Here is a 15062-nt window from a genome sequence, read left to right as displayed (position 1 = left end):
TACCCTGGAGGGATTTGAACGCACATACTCAGGGCATTCGCCTGGATAAAGTCTCTCCTGACATTACCACTACATCACCATCTCCCCATTTTGCCAGACCTGAAGTTTTAAAATATTAGACAATCCGTCTCTGATAGCCCTCAATTGCTTATTGATAATCTTTCTGAGTGGCGAATGAAGAATAAATCATCGGCGCAAATCAGTCGGGCATCGCGCCGCCCCAAAGGTGCGGAATCCTCCGCATCTTGGGGGGCCCAACCCCAACCTTGAGAGGCTAGGCCCGCGCCGGACTAATTTCCACCCCGCCAGCTGGCGGAAAAGGACTTTGGTGCCCCGCCAGCTGGCGCGGAAATGACATCTCCGGGCGGCGCATGTGTGGGAGCGTTAGCGGCAGCTCACGGCATCCCCACTCATGCGCTGTGGAGGGAGTCTCTTCCGCCTCTGCCATGGTGGAGACCGTGGCGAAGGCGGAAGGAAAAGAGTGCCCCCAAGGCACAGGCCCGCCCGCAGATCGGTGGGCCCCGATAGCGGGCCAGGGTACCGGGCCAGGTTGCCCCGTGCCCCCCCCCCAGGACCCCGGAGCCCGCCCGCGGGGGGGTCGGAGAATCTTGCCCCATGTTCTGAAAAGCCCCCCCCCCACAAAAGATCAACGTTTCATGGAAACAGATTTGATGCCCACAGCCTTGACTGAGGCCACTCGGCGTGATTCTCACCAACAAGTCCATGCGCCGCACTGGAGGGCTTTGTGGCAGCTCTAGCTTCAGGTCCATGGGAAACAGCCATTATGTTCCTTGTATTTTCAAAGAAATCCCTGCTGAATCTTTTTGTTTGACAGTAAAACTTGGCAGAGACTGATTTTGTAAAGAAAACGATGCCTCACAATTGCTCTGTAAATAAGACAACAGATGTTGCACTCAGTGGTGGCTAGGGTATAGTCTCCGAGAGAATCCCTTGCCTGTGGCAATGAGGCACGTTCTCAGTACATCTGCTACTGTGAAATGATGACCATCTATGGGTGAAACCTATTGAAGATAATAGTTCTCTACACATTGTGTCATATTATAACATCAACACCGCAGACCACATAACTGGGCAAGTTATGATTTTATAAATGCTTCATACCATGCAAATCGGCTTCATTGCAGTGTTAATATTGTGACAATAAAGATTATTACTTATTATTAAGTCAAAAACTCTGATGAATAATTTTAATATATACCGGAATAAACAGCATAATTTGGATCTCCGATAATGTAAGATTATGGGCGACGTTTTACAGTCATGGAGGACGGGGCTGGAAAATTTGGAGTGAGACCAAAAGTCGAAAATCCTGTGGCGGGAGAACAAGTTACAATCTACCGCTCAGCACTTGCACAGCGGGATTGGAATTTGCATTACATGAATTCCCAACAACGGGGGGGGGTCACAGACCGAAATCTTCCCCTCACCTCCCCCTCCACCCCCCCCCCCCCCCGCGAGATCTTTTGTCCCGCCAGCGGGGAACCAGACCATTTGTTTGCCGATCTCTGCAAACATGTAGGGCACTCGGATGGGGGAGGTCGCTCTCACTTACTTGTCACCAGGCACTGCCCTCGTCATTCACTCTAATCTTCTCCCGGGGGCTGGTAGTATGTCGGGCAGCAAATTACCTCACACTATGAAGGTGGGGGGGGGGGGGGGGGGGGGGGGGGGGGTCAGTGGGTCAGTGGGAGGTGATGTACAAGGGGGAGGGAGAGGGATCCGGTGAAGGGCAATTTTGAAAATGGGAGGGGCGGATTGGGGTCTGGGGAGTCTGCAAGGGTGGAGGGTTCAGGTGCTTTTAAACTGGTGCCCAGACTTGTCAACGGAGGGGCCAACTTCCTGCCAGACCCGCCATGAGATTCAACATAAGCCTTGCCGCGGCATAATTAATTAGTTGAATGACGCGCGATCTGGTGGGTTTACCCACTATGCTCGATGGCGGGAGTCCCTCCGACTTCCTGCCCTTGCCATGGGACTTAGTGCCGGAACGGAAGATTCCACCCTATGTTGTAGCAAGAAAATTAATCTGAAGAGTCATGGAGTCATAGTGGCAGAGTTATTACATCACAGAATGAGACCATTTGGCCTATCAGGTTTATGCTGGCTCTCTGTGAAGCAACTTTCCCCCGCACTGTCCACTTAACCTTGCCAGTTTACTTCTCTCAAATGGCCATCCAATTTCCTCGTGAAATCATTTACCATCCCTGCTTCCAACGCCCTTGCAGCCAGTGAGTTCCTGGTCATTACCACTGGCTAAGTAAAAGAATTCTTCATCACATCTTTCTTCAATATTTTGCCCAAACCTTAAATCTATTTCCCTTAGCCTTTGCACCATCAGCTAATGGGAACAGTTTTTATTACTCGACCATATCTAAACTTGTCACATCTAACCTCAATCTTGTTTTCTTCAAATCCTGTTTCCATGTCTTAATGAGTGCTTGAAGTATTCTGAAGACTTTTCTGTGACTGAATTCCTGCCTAAGCTCCTCAACTTGGTGCATTACATCCCCGTTCTGTTTTTGATGGGGCAGAATTTTATGTTTCCCACCGCTGGGAGTGCAGAGAGGTGGTGGGCGCATAACATTTCTGGCTAGTCTTCCGAACAGACTCCCACACCGCCTGCCGACATCTTTGCAGTTTTAAGATGGGGCAGGTGAGGCCCCAGCTGGACTACACGTATCCGCATGGAGGCATTTATACAACCAAATATTGACCACTTAAGGGCCATCTCCTGCCCACCCTCAATTCTCAGGTTGGTGGTAGGAGTTCAGAAGCATTAAGAAAGCGTGGAAAGTGACCCTGCTTGGGTCTCAGGTGGGAAGGGGTGGTCAAAGTCCTTTCAACATCCTCATGATTTGCACTCGTAAGTGCTTATTCCCCCCTTTCTACTCCGCCAATACTTCATCCTGCCCTCTGCCCACTCATAGCACCCCTCCCCTGACAACACCCCTCCCCTGACAACACCCCTCCCCTGACAACACCCCTCCCCTTGACAACACCCTTCCCCTGACAACACCCCTCCCCTGACAACACACCTCCCCTGACAAAACCCCTCCCCTGACAAAACCCCTCCCCTGACAACAACTCTCCGCTGACAATACCCCTCCCCTGACAACACCCCTTCCCAAGTCCCCAACAGCAGCCCACGATGCACTTTGGCAGCTCACCCTGAGAATGCAGGTGAGGCCTGATGCGTTGAGTGTTCTGGATCACATACAGGTCACCAACACTTGAAATAGTGCAACCCGATTTTATTGAATCATTAACTGTTTAAACATGCTTAGACTGTGGGTGAATATGATACTAGCTTTAACTAAAGATCTTTGCTTGTCCTAACCTGTCGATGCACTCAGCACATGGTGAATTTCTGTGTTACAGGCTGTGAGCTCTGTCCTCCTAGCTAGCTGCTACTCGAATGAGCGGGAACTCTGATGCCCCCTGTCTTTATAGTGCATGTGCTCTCACTGGTGATTGGCTGCGGTGTTATGTGTGTTGATTGGTCCCACTGTGTGTCCATCAGTGTGTGTCTGCACCATGATATACTGGGGTATATTATGACATCCCCCTTTTATAAAAGAGTTACCTGCGTGGCAATAAATAGTGTCTGGTGGGAATGTCCCTGACTATGTGTGTGCGAAATATTTACAGGACTATGTACATGAAAACTAAGCTATTTACATGGGAAGGTGCCTGGTGCAGAAAAACCGTGTGTCACAAGAATAACGAGATGAACACTATATACAAACCACTTGAACGATTAAATGGAAGAACAGAACAAATCAGAAAGTCCATAAGTCCACAAAGTTCACAAATTATGTGTCTGAAGTGGGCTACGAATTCTGGTTGACCGCCTCAAGGGTGGGTCGGGAGCCGCCGGCTGAGGAGCGGGCTGGACTGCGTCAGAGTGAGGAGGATGCAGAGTGACCGGAATCTCTGCATAGTCCAGGTCAGGGTCAACAGGAGGGCGTGGCACTGGCGGAGGATCATGTAGCGAGCGTGGAATGAGACGAAGGGCACATCGATTGCCGCGCAGAATGGAGCCATCCGGTAGACGAACCAGGAATGAGCGGGGGGGCCACCTGCCGAAGAACCACAGCGGTTGCAGACCAGCCACCATCCGGAAGATGGATGCGGATGTTGTCATCTGGAGCCAGAGCAGGGAGATCAGCTGCACGAGACAGCTGCATTCGTTGAAGGACCGGAACGTGGTCAAGGTCTGGGACATGAATGGACGGCACTGTCGTCCCTCAGGGTGCGACCCATGAGCAGCTGGGCTGGCGACAGGCCAGTGGACAGTGGGGCCGATCGATAGGCCAGCAAGGCGAGGTAGAAATCGGACCCAGCATCGGCAGCCTTGCAGAGGAGCCGTTTGACTATGTGGACGCCCTTCTCCGCTTTGGATTGGGGGTACAGGGGACTGGATGTCACATGCACAAAGTTGTACCTCCTGGCAAAGTTGGACCATTCCTGGCTTGCGAAGCAGGGGCCATTGTCCGACATCACAGTGAGTGGGATGCCGTGTCGAGCAAAGGTGTCCTTACAGGCACGGATGACTGCAGACAATGTGATGTTGTGTAAACGTACCACCTCCGGGTAGTTTGAAAAGTAGTCTACAATCAGGATATAGTCCCTGCCCAGCATGTGGAACAGGTCGATGCCCACCTTAGTCCAAGGGGATGTGACCAACTCATGGGGCTACAGGGTCTCACGTGGTTGGGCCGGCTGGAAGCGCTGACAAGTGGGGCAGTTGAGCACTGTGTTGGCTATGTCGTCATTAATGCCGGGCCAGTACACTGCCTCTCGGGCTCGTCGGCGGCACTTTTCCACACCAAGATGGCCCTCGTGTAGCTGTTCCAAGACAAACTGGCGCATGCTGTGCGGGATGACAATGCGGTCCAGTTTCAGGAGAACACCATCTACTACCGCCAGATCATCTCTGACGTTATAGAACTGTGGGCATTGGCCCTTGAGCCACCCGTCCGTTAGGTGGCACATGACACGTTGTAGCAAAGGGTCAGCCGCTGTCTCGCGGCGAATTTGGACGAGGCGTTCATCCGTGGCAGATAGATTGGAGGCGACAGCCCTGGAGAGAGCGTCGGCAATGATGAGATCTTTGCCTGGGGTGTATGCCATCTGGAAGTCGTATCGCCGGAGCTTGAGAAGAATACACTGGAGGCGAGGATTCATGTCGTTCAAGTCTTTCTGTATTATATTGACCAGCGGACGATGGTTGGTCTCGACGGTGAATTGAGGAAGGCCGCACACATAGTCATGAAACTTGACGACACCGGTCAGAAGGCCCAGGCACTCCTTTTCTATCTGCGCGTAGCGCTGTTCCGTGGGGGTCGTGGCACGTGACGCAGATGCAACGGGGGCCCATGATGAGGCCACATCGCATTGCAGGAGCACTGCCCCAATGCCGGATTGGCTGGCATAGGTCGAAATTTTGGTCTCTTTTGCTGGATCAAAGAAAGCTAAGACCGGGGCCGTGGTGAGTTTGGTTTTGAGTTCTCTCCATTCGCGCTCGTGGGCAGGAAGCCATTGGAAGTCTGTCGTCTTCCTGACCAGGTTCCTGAGAGCCGTGGTATGAGAGGCGAGGTTAGGGATAAACTTCCCTAAAAAGTTGACCATGCCCAGAAATCGGAGGACCGCCTTCTTGTCCTCTGGCGTTGTCATGGCTGTGATCGCAGCCATCTTGTCCACATCCGGCCGCACACCCAGCTGGGAGATGTGGTCCTCTAAGAACTTGAGTTCCGTCTGACCAAACAAGCATTTGGCTCTGTTGAGGCGTAGGCCCTGGTCACGTATGCGTTTGAACACGCGCTGGAGGCGACTGACATGCTCCTGCGGGATGGTAGACCAAATGATTATGTCGTCGACATAGACGCAAACACCTTCTCAATGCCTTCCATCATTTGTTCCATGATCCTGTAGAACACTTCTGAAGCAGATATGATCCCAAACGGCATCCTGTTGTAACAATATCTGCCAAAGGGGGTGTTAAATGTACACAGTTTCCTGCTGGATTTGTCGAGCTGGATTCGCCAGAATCCTATCGAGGCGTTGAGTTTGGTGAAGAGCTTGGCGCGCGCCATCTCGCATGTGATCTCTTCGCGCTTGGGCTTTGGATAATGCTCCCTCATGATATTGCGATTCAGATCCTTTGGATCAATGCAAATTCTCAGCTCACCGGAAGGCTTTTGTACACACACCATGGAACTGACCCAGTCGGTTGGTTCCGTAACTCTGGAGATCACTCCTTGGTCCTGGAGGTCCTGCAGCTGCTGCTTGAGGCACTCCCTAAGGGGTGCTGGGACCCTGCGTGGTGCATGCACCACAGGCATGGCATTCTGTTTGAGTACGATCTTGTAAGTATATGGGAGCGTGCCCATGCCTTCGAAGATGTCACGGTGCTGGTCGATGATGGCGTTGAGTTGCCCCCTGTCAGCGTCCTGGAAGGCAGACGTGTCATCAGGAGAGAGAGAGAGAGTGAACTCTCTGAACTAGGTTCAACAGCTTGCACGCCTGTGCGCCAAGCAGGGAGTCTTTCGAGGAGCCCACGATCTCGAAAGGAAGGATGGCTTTGCGTGACCTGTGCGTCACTTCAAGTTGGCACGAGCCGCTAGCAGGAATGACGTTGCCATTATAATCCAATAGCTGGCAGGCTGATGGAAGGATGGCTGGTTTGACATGAAGGCTTTGGAAATCAGACCATGCCATGAGATTGGCGGAGGCACCAGTGTCCAGGCGGAATCGTATTTGGGGCCGGTTGACCGTCAGGGTGGCACACCACTCATCGTCTGGATCGATGCTGTATACCGACAGCGGCTGGTGTCTTTGCTTCGGGGACAGCCTGTTTTTTGTTACGACACCGACTCGAAAAGGCGCCTTCGGGTCCTCGGTGTCACTGCTGTGTGGGAGGTCCGCATCGGACTCGGTGACTGTGAGTTGAATTGCCCGAACATTCCTGCGAGGCTGGCTGAAGCGATATGAATTGGCAGGCTGAGCTCCTCGGCAGAAGGCAACATAGTGGCCAAGTCTGCCACATTGTAGGCATTGTCGTGATTTTGCAGGGATTTGCCGCTTTAAATGGGCGGAGCCACAGTTGCCGCACGTCGTGACGTCAGCACGTTCGCTGTGCCACCGCGCATGAGCGGTGCGGTCGTGCATGGTGCACGCCTGCGCATTACGTTCCTCCACGTCGCCGTCCCCTCGTTTGGTGCGCACAAGCGCGGGAGTCCGCAAAAAACGCGCGAAATGGCGGCCCTCATCCAGGCTGAGGCCCTGGAGGTGCTCAATCACTTGGACCCGTTCCGCATCGTGGGGACCTTGCCGCACCGTTTCAGCCGCTTGTGTATGGGAATACCGACTCGTAGTGTCTTCATGTGAGACACAGGTCTCGATGGCGGTCGCTACGGTGAGTTGCTTTACTTTAAGGAGCTGCTGACGTAGGGAGTCCGACTGAACACCGAAAACAATCTGGTTGCGTATCATGGAGTCGGAGGTGGGCCCGTAGCTGCAAGATTGCGCAAGGATGCAGAGGTGCGTGAGAAAGGATTGGAAAGGTTCATCCTTATCCTGCAAACGCTGCTGGAACACGTAGTGCTCGAAACTTTCATTCACCTCTACGCTGCAGTGAGTGTCAAACTTGAGGGGGACCGGCTTGAACTTTGTTTTATCTTCATCATCCGCAAAGGTGAGAGAGTTGAAAATGTGGATGGCATGGTCCCCGGCCGTGGAGTGGAGAAGAGCAATCTTTCTGGTATCCGAGGCGCCCTCAGTGTCTGTGGCTTCGAGGAAGAGCTGGAAGCGCTGTTTGAATATCTTCCAGTTGGCCCCGAGGTTGCCGGCGATGCAGAGCGGCGGGCTGATGTTGTCCATGTTGCAGGATGACGGAATGCTGGCGGAAGGCAGATCACTTGCAGGTAGGTCTAAGACGTGCTAATATCCCTCAACTCCTGGTGTCATGATGTGTTGGGTGTTCTGGATCACTAACAGGTCACCAACACTTGAAATAGTGCAACACTATTTTATTGAATCATTAACTGTTTAAACATGCTCAGACTATGGGTGAATATGATACTAGCTTTAACAAAAGACCTTTGCCTTGTCCTAACCAGTCGATGCACTCAGCACATGGTGAATGTCTGTGTTACAGGCTGTGAGCTCTGTCCTCCTAGCTAGCTGCAACTCGAATGAGCGGGAACTCTGATGCCCCCTGTCTTTATAGTGCGTGTGCTCTCACTGGTCATTGGCTGCAGTGTTGTGTATGTTGATTGGTTCCACTGTGTGTCCATCAGTGTGTATCTGCACCATGATATACTGGTGTATATTATGACAAGGCCGAAGTGCCAATTTCTATGAATTAGATCATAGATCATTGAATTTACAGTGCAGAAGGAGGCCATTCAGCCCATCGAGTCTGCACCGGCTCTTGGAAAGAGCACCCTACTTAAGCCGCGTATCCCAGTCACCCCACCTCACCTGTTTGGACACTAAGGGCAATTTAGCATGGTCAATCCACCTAACCTGCACATCTTTGGACTGTGGGAGGAAACCGGAGCACCCGGAGGAAACCCACGTACACACGGGGAGAACGTGCAAACTCCGCACAGACAGTGACCCAAGCCGGGAATCGATCCTGGGACCATGAAGCTGTGAAGCAACAGTGCTAGCCACTGTGCTATTGTGCTGCCCTTATTCTTTCTCACGTGTCATGTTTCGGTCAACATGATCAACTTTGTCAGAGTCATTTTCTGCACCTATCTCTGCTTCCATGTTCCAGCTGACCTCTTTCTGTCTACTTGTAACTTTAGATCAGCTGTTAAGACTGCCTGCAATGCATTCGCTATGTCTGCTTCTGAGTCCCTTAGCTCGTATGCCTCTAAATCCACCAAGGTTACTGCGATGCATTTCCCATACTAAGCTCAATCAATAAAGTGCACATTGAGAAGCAGGACAACTCTGCTCCCCTGCCCCCCAGACACCAATGTAATCCTCAACAGGTTTGTGCTCTGTGTCGTCATCGCACCTAATGTACAAAATCCAATTGATACGTTCCTGCAGCCTATCTTAGTGGCTCTATTTTTGCCAGGAGGGAGGAAGTCCCTCTGTAAAGGTCTTAACTTATTACATCATGGCTGACCAACCTCTTTCTGTGCTGTATCTATTCTATCATTAACTCAGATAGGAATAGCAAATTATATTTCAATCTATAATGAGTAATTAAAAGAATAACCTGTATTTGGTCCAATCTGCTAACTTTGCATTTGGATGTCAGAATAACAACATAGGAACATTCTCTCTCTTGGTCTCCATTATAATGTTAGCTATTTCTTTCCTTTAATCCTGGCTGCTGTAGATGCATGGCATTAATTTTAAGGTTCAGCACTTCAGTAACACAGAACAATAGGATGTGGGCTCACCATTATAATTCTACACACGCTGAATTTCCAGTGCCGTTTGAGGGAGTTAACAGCGATATTTTTTCATAAGCAAACAGAATTAAACCTCACAATTTAGTTACAGGTCAGGGTCGATATTTTACAGATTTAACCCCACTCATTAAACCTCTACTATGCATTGTGGCGGCAAGGGGTGGGTGGGGTGGGGGGGTGGTGGTGGTGGTGCAGGGAGCTATTTGCAACCTCACCATTAAAAGGTACCATATGAATGTGAGTTGTTTTTGCATCCAGGCAAAAATAGAACCAATTTTCTATTGGAAAATATTAGAATCAAACCACAACAAATTAACCGGCGTCCTATCCTATGGCACTTCATGGTCATGAAAGGTATTTGCTACATGGCTTTGGAGTGAACAGAAAGGAAATTTGGAGCATGATTGATGTAAGGAGACACTGGGCAGGATTTAATGGGCCCGTTAGCCTCGGCTGCAAATCCCGCAATTCCCGTAAGATATCACGGGATTTGCGATGGCGAAATTTCAGAACGTGATTGTAATTATATGTGTATAGGTATACCAGTGAAGGGTCAATTATTATATCTCAGTATAATTCAAACACTAGAGGGCACCACCAGTATAAATATCAGGGCCGGGATTCTCCAAGCCTCCGCTCCGAAATCGCATTCTGCGCGGGGGCGGAGAATGGGGCCTCAGACCCGTGATCGGGTCCGACGCCAGGACGCGAACCTCCGGCCACTGGAGAATCAGCACCAGTCACGCACGCGTGGTCGATTCTCCATGGTCCAGGCAACGCCAGACGCTGTGGTGGCAGAACATCCCGTGATGCCACTTGGGCGCCATGACCTCCGAGAGGGAGGAAGGAGGTGAGCACCACTGTCTGCAATGCGCACCATGGAGCCCAAAGGGACAGAGTCTGCTGGCCAGCTCCAGGGTGGGGATAGGAGATGGGAGTGTGGTGGTTCGGCGGATTTCGGGGTGGGGGTTGTGACTGATGTGTATGTTCCTGAAGCCTGCGGCCTGCGCAGTATCAAAAATTCTTAGAACACTGTGCTTATTTATCTTGCTTGGAGCAGAAAGCAATTTTGCCCTCTCACATTCTGGAGACTCATGCTCATCAAACTGCTCGTCAAGAGTCAACCCTTAACAATGTTAGTGGCCCACAGCCTCAAAGTCCAGGATAAGGGTGAAAACTCAGGGTTCAAAGATAAACGCTTGGGTACACTGGGTCGAGGGGGACTGTGTCTGCAGATGTGTCGGACCCTAACAACTGCCACAGAGGGTCCAATAGGCCACAAGGTGGACATGACCGCACAGTTGACCCTGCCCATGAGGGATGGGCGACCAGAGAAACCGCCTGTCAGAACCCCCTGTTATGAAGAGATTAAGGGAGGGGATAACCAGACGCGAGGTCAAAGGTGACTCTGACGGGGCGAGGACACTGACCAGGGTCAGTCATGTAATGGAGGTGGAAGGGGACCTGAGATGTGAGTGAGTGGTAGCTGCCGGGTAAGGTGTAGGGCTGGCTCCTTCCGGGACCAGGAGGCCAATGGGTGAGGGGAGATACTGAAGTTCAGCAGCTGCAACACGTACCTGACTGCCTATCCCTCATCCCTCACATATTACCGAGAGATATCGGGATAGAGTCAGGGGAGTGGACCATACTGCTTATTACTGCGCTGGAGGAACACAGACTCCAGGAGCAACGAGCGGCCACACTCAGGGAACACGTAGAGACAGCGGATCAGGGAGCCGCAGGACGAAGGTCACACCAGCCGAACAGGGGGCTCGAAGGAGAAGAAGGAGACCGAGGGTATAGAAGGTCTGCATCCTTCATAGAGCTGTCGGACAACATAGATACTCTGTGGTACCTGTGTCACATTCTTCCCAACTTGGGTGTCATGTTGATGCGGAGGACACCCACTCTCTGTGGCTGTGAAGCACATGGCAGACCTCAACTTCTATATGATGGGTTTGTTCGCGGGCCCATGGGTGACCTATGTTGTATTTCACAGTCATCTGCTCTTAAATGCATCTGCGAGGTCACGGATGCATTCTGTGTGAGTGCATCGGACTTCATTCATTTTGATCTGGGCCAGGCCCAGCAGGATGAGAGGAATGTGGGATTTGACACCATAGCACTAGAGAGGGATTAGAGGTGAAGGTCAAGAGCTCATTTATTAATGCCTGAGTCCTTTCAGGATTTATGTACCTTTTACGTTGAGTGGGCCTAACCGTTTGTTTGATGTTGAGGGCCTGTGAGAAGAGCTGTGTCCAGATGGGGAGAAGTGCTATCCCACTGGGAGAAGGGTTAATGAGAGTGAGGCCTTCAGGTTGTGAAGAACAAGAGCTTTTAATATAGTGACACGTGCATTTGTAATATTTGATGAAGGCCTCAATTATCTGTGTGTGAGTGCCTAACATCCCCCCAAGCCCACTCAGTGCCCTTATGACCCCTTAGACTTGCAAAACCTCCCACCATGTCTCGGTGTATTTCCAGGAAGCACAGCAGAACTGGAGGAGGCCTGCTGCCTTCCACGCCCTGTTGCCCGAGATGTCCTTGCTGGACGCCCTCTGGTGGGCTGAGACCTGGAGGGCCTCAACCTACTTTCAGGTGCCAATGTTGGTGCCACATCACCCTTTTTTGCCCTCTGCCCAGATTGCCCCAGTCTCAGAAAGGGGGGATTCCAATGGGCTGGTCACTCCCAGGCTCTCCTGGGTTTAAGGCTCTGTGATGTGCTGCAGTGACTCTCCTCACTCTGGGTGCTTATGGGACCTAGGTTACTCCATAGGATTGCAGGGTAGCTGGAGTGAGCTCCAGAAATCTCAACAGCGTCTAGCGTTGCCAGTCCTGGATACCCACCATGGTCTGCACCAGGCAGTTGAACCCCTCAGTCAGGGTCATCAGGGGCTGAACCATGCTTCAGAGTTCTCCCGTCAAGGATCAGACAGCTTGCCCCAGGATTTCCACTGTGGACACCACCCTTGTCGTGTTGGCCTGGGTGCTACGCATCGCTGGCAACATCTCCTATGCCCGAAGGCTCCATTCGACCTTGTAGTCGCAGGGATGTCGTCAACAACCCCTCCTGGTATTCCCAGTTCTGCCTTTGTACCTCAAGCAACTGAGGAGCAAACATATCCAGAGACACGGTACCTGACTGGGGCACAGCTGTGCCCTGGAATCCAACATTCCCTCCGACTGTCCGATCAATGGGATGTTCCTGCCACCACCTGATGTGCAGCAGAAGCAGTGTGGTGCTCACCAGATAGTGACCCAGCAGCACGCTTGCTAGGTCCGCCCACTGAGGTGTCTGTCCGTAATGGTGGATGGCGTAGGTGATAACTGTGACGTTTCATATGTTTCCTCCTCTGAGGTCCTGTTGAGGGTGGGCGGTGGGACACTGCGAGGCGAGCCAGGTTCTTCGGATGATGTTCTTCCCAGGCAAGGGACGTGGTTTTAGCACATGGCCTGGTCAAGGGTTTGGACTACAAATAACTCTCTTGAGCATGGTGATGTGGATAGAGGGGCAGTGGCTCCTCACATTTCTCCTGCTGGCCCACCTCCTCTCAATGCAGGCCTGCTTCTGCTCCTCCTCTGCGAGCCTCAAGGCTCCTCAACTCGGGCCTCCAACCTCCTGTTTGTGGGAGATCTTCTCCTGCAGGAGCACAAATAGGAATAACGTGAGCTGGATGCCTGGTGGGCCAGAGGTCGATGACTATAAGACCATAAGACATAAGAGTGGAAGTAAGGCCATTCGGCCCATCGAGTCCACTCCACCATTCAATCATGGCTGATTTCAACTCCATTTACCCGCTCTCTCTCCATAGCCCTTAATTCCTCGAGAAATCAAGAATTTATCAACTTCTGTCTTAAAGACACTCAACGTCCCGGCCTCCACCGCCCTCTGTGGCAATGAATTCCACAGACCCACCACTCTCTGGCTGAAGAAATTTCTCCTCATCTCTGTTCTAAAGTGACTCCCTTTTACTCGAAGGCCATGCCCCCGGGTCCTAGTCTCCCCTGCTAATGGAAAAAACTTCCCTACGTCCACCCTATGTAAGCCATTCATTATCTTGTAAGTTTCTATTAGATCTCCCCTCAACCTCCTAAACTCCAATGAATATAATCCCAGAATCCTCCCACAGCTGGCATGTGTGGGCAATGTGTTTAAGCAGGGAGGGGTTCTGATGAGGAGTGCCGGGGGGTGTACGGGGTGGCCGTTTGATGATGTTGCTTGGAGGTCGAGTGCTGGGGATCTTCGAGGTGGTAGCATGTGGGTTCCAGGTGACATTCAGGGAGGTGATGGAAGGGTGGAATGCAGAGAGGAGGCCAGGAGCACTTACCCGGGCTGATCGGAGTGGGTCATTCATCTTTTTTCTGCATTGCACACTGCTGGCACTGACCAGTGCTGCCACCGTCTCCCAGGCGGGGTTCGCCACCTTGCTGGAGGGCCTCCTGCCAGGCCGAGGGGGTATTGTAGCCCACCTCTCCTCCATGCCATCCAGCGAACGGCTGAGGTCCCCCTCCATAAGCCCAAGAACTGGTTTCCTAGCTGCCATCCTCCAGGCTTGAATCAGATCAATTGCCGTAGAACCATTTAAATGTGGTGCCCCGTTCACTGAGTGCTCAGATGACCGCCTCATCCCCCCCCCCCCCCCCCTGCCCCAGTCGACCAAATCAGATCCTCTGCGCCTCAGGCACGTCATTTTTCAGGTGGGGGAAAATAACAATTTCTGGCGCCTGAAGATTGTGATCCAGATTGCGCCACCTGGGCCAGCGTCAATCGCAGCCATTTTCTCACTGAAAATGGCATTTTGGGGGGAAAACCCACCCAGAATATTTCTCCCACCGTTATAATATTTCAGGGCCAAAAAGTAATAGCTGGCGAACTGAGAGGAGATTTGTGAGGTAATAGATTGGGGACCAAAGTTCAGTGGCCTAGGTCGAGGGTAAAAGATTGAGCTGCGTGAGAACGACAAAAAGGGTTATTGTCGGGACTGGTTTAGCACAGTGGGCTAAACAGCTGGCTTGTAATGCAGAACAAGATCAGCAGCGCCTGTTCAATTCCCGTACCAGCCTCCCCGCACAGGCACCGGACTGTGGTGACTAGGGGCTTTTCACAGTAACTTCATTGAAGCCGACTTGTGACAATAAGCTATTATTATAAGGTCAGAAAAAGTTGTAAATTAGTGCAATGTTTATAAAACTATGGCCCTGTTATATTTTTTAAAAAATCAGGGATTAGATTTTGAAGGAAAAGCCTTAAACTGTTCATGTTTGATAACTTCAATCTTATGGCTTGATATATCACTTATTTTGACTTGATGTTGTTTGAGTTTTTCCTGATGCCACTTCGAAATCATATTTTATAAAACTGTTTCCTCATGTATTTTTAATTAGACCGTCTGTGGTTTACGTTGAATCCACAGGGCTGATGACTGAAATAGTTCGCTGTTTATGAGCCGGGAATTAAATATTCCCACATGAGGTAGAGCACAGGTTAAATGCAACGTTTTGAACATGCTCAGCCCCACCCTCAGAGATCCTCTTTTCTGCAACATGATTGATTCTTTCTTTTCTATTTCCCACTGACCCCCCTCGCTCCTTGTGATGGAAGCC

The sequence above is a fragment of the Scyliorhinus torazame genome, chromosome 15 (genome assembly GCF_047496885.1).
Source record: "Scyliorhinus torazame isolate Kashiwa2021f chromosome 15, sScyTor2.1, whole genome shotgun sequence".
NCBI classification, from domain to species: Eukaryota; Metazoa; Chordata; class Chondrichthyes; order Carcharhiniformes; family Scyliorhinidae; genus Scyliorhinus; species Scyliorhinus torazame.
This window is presented reverse-complemented; position numbering follows the sequence as displayed.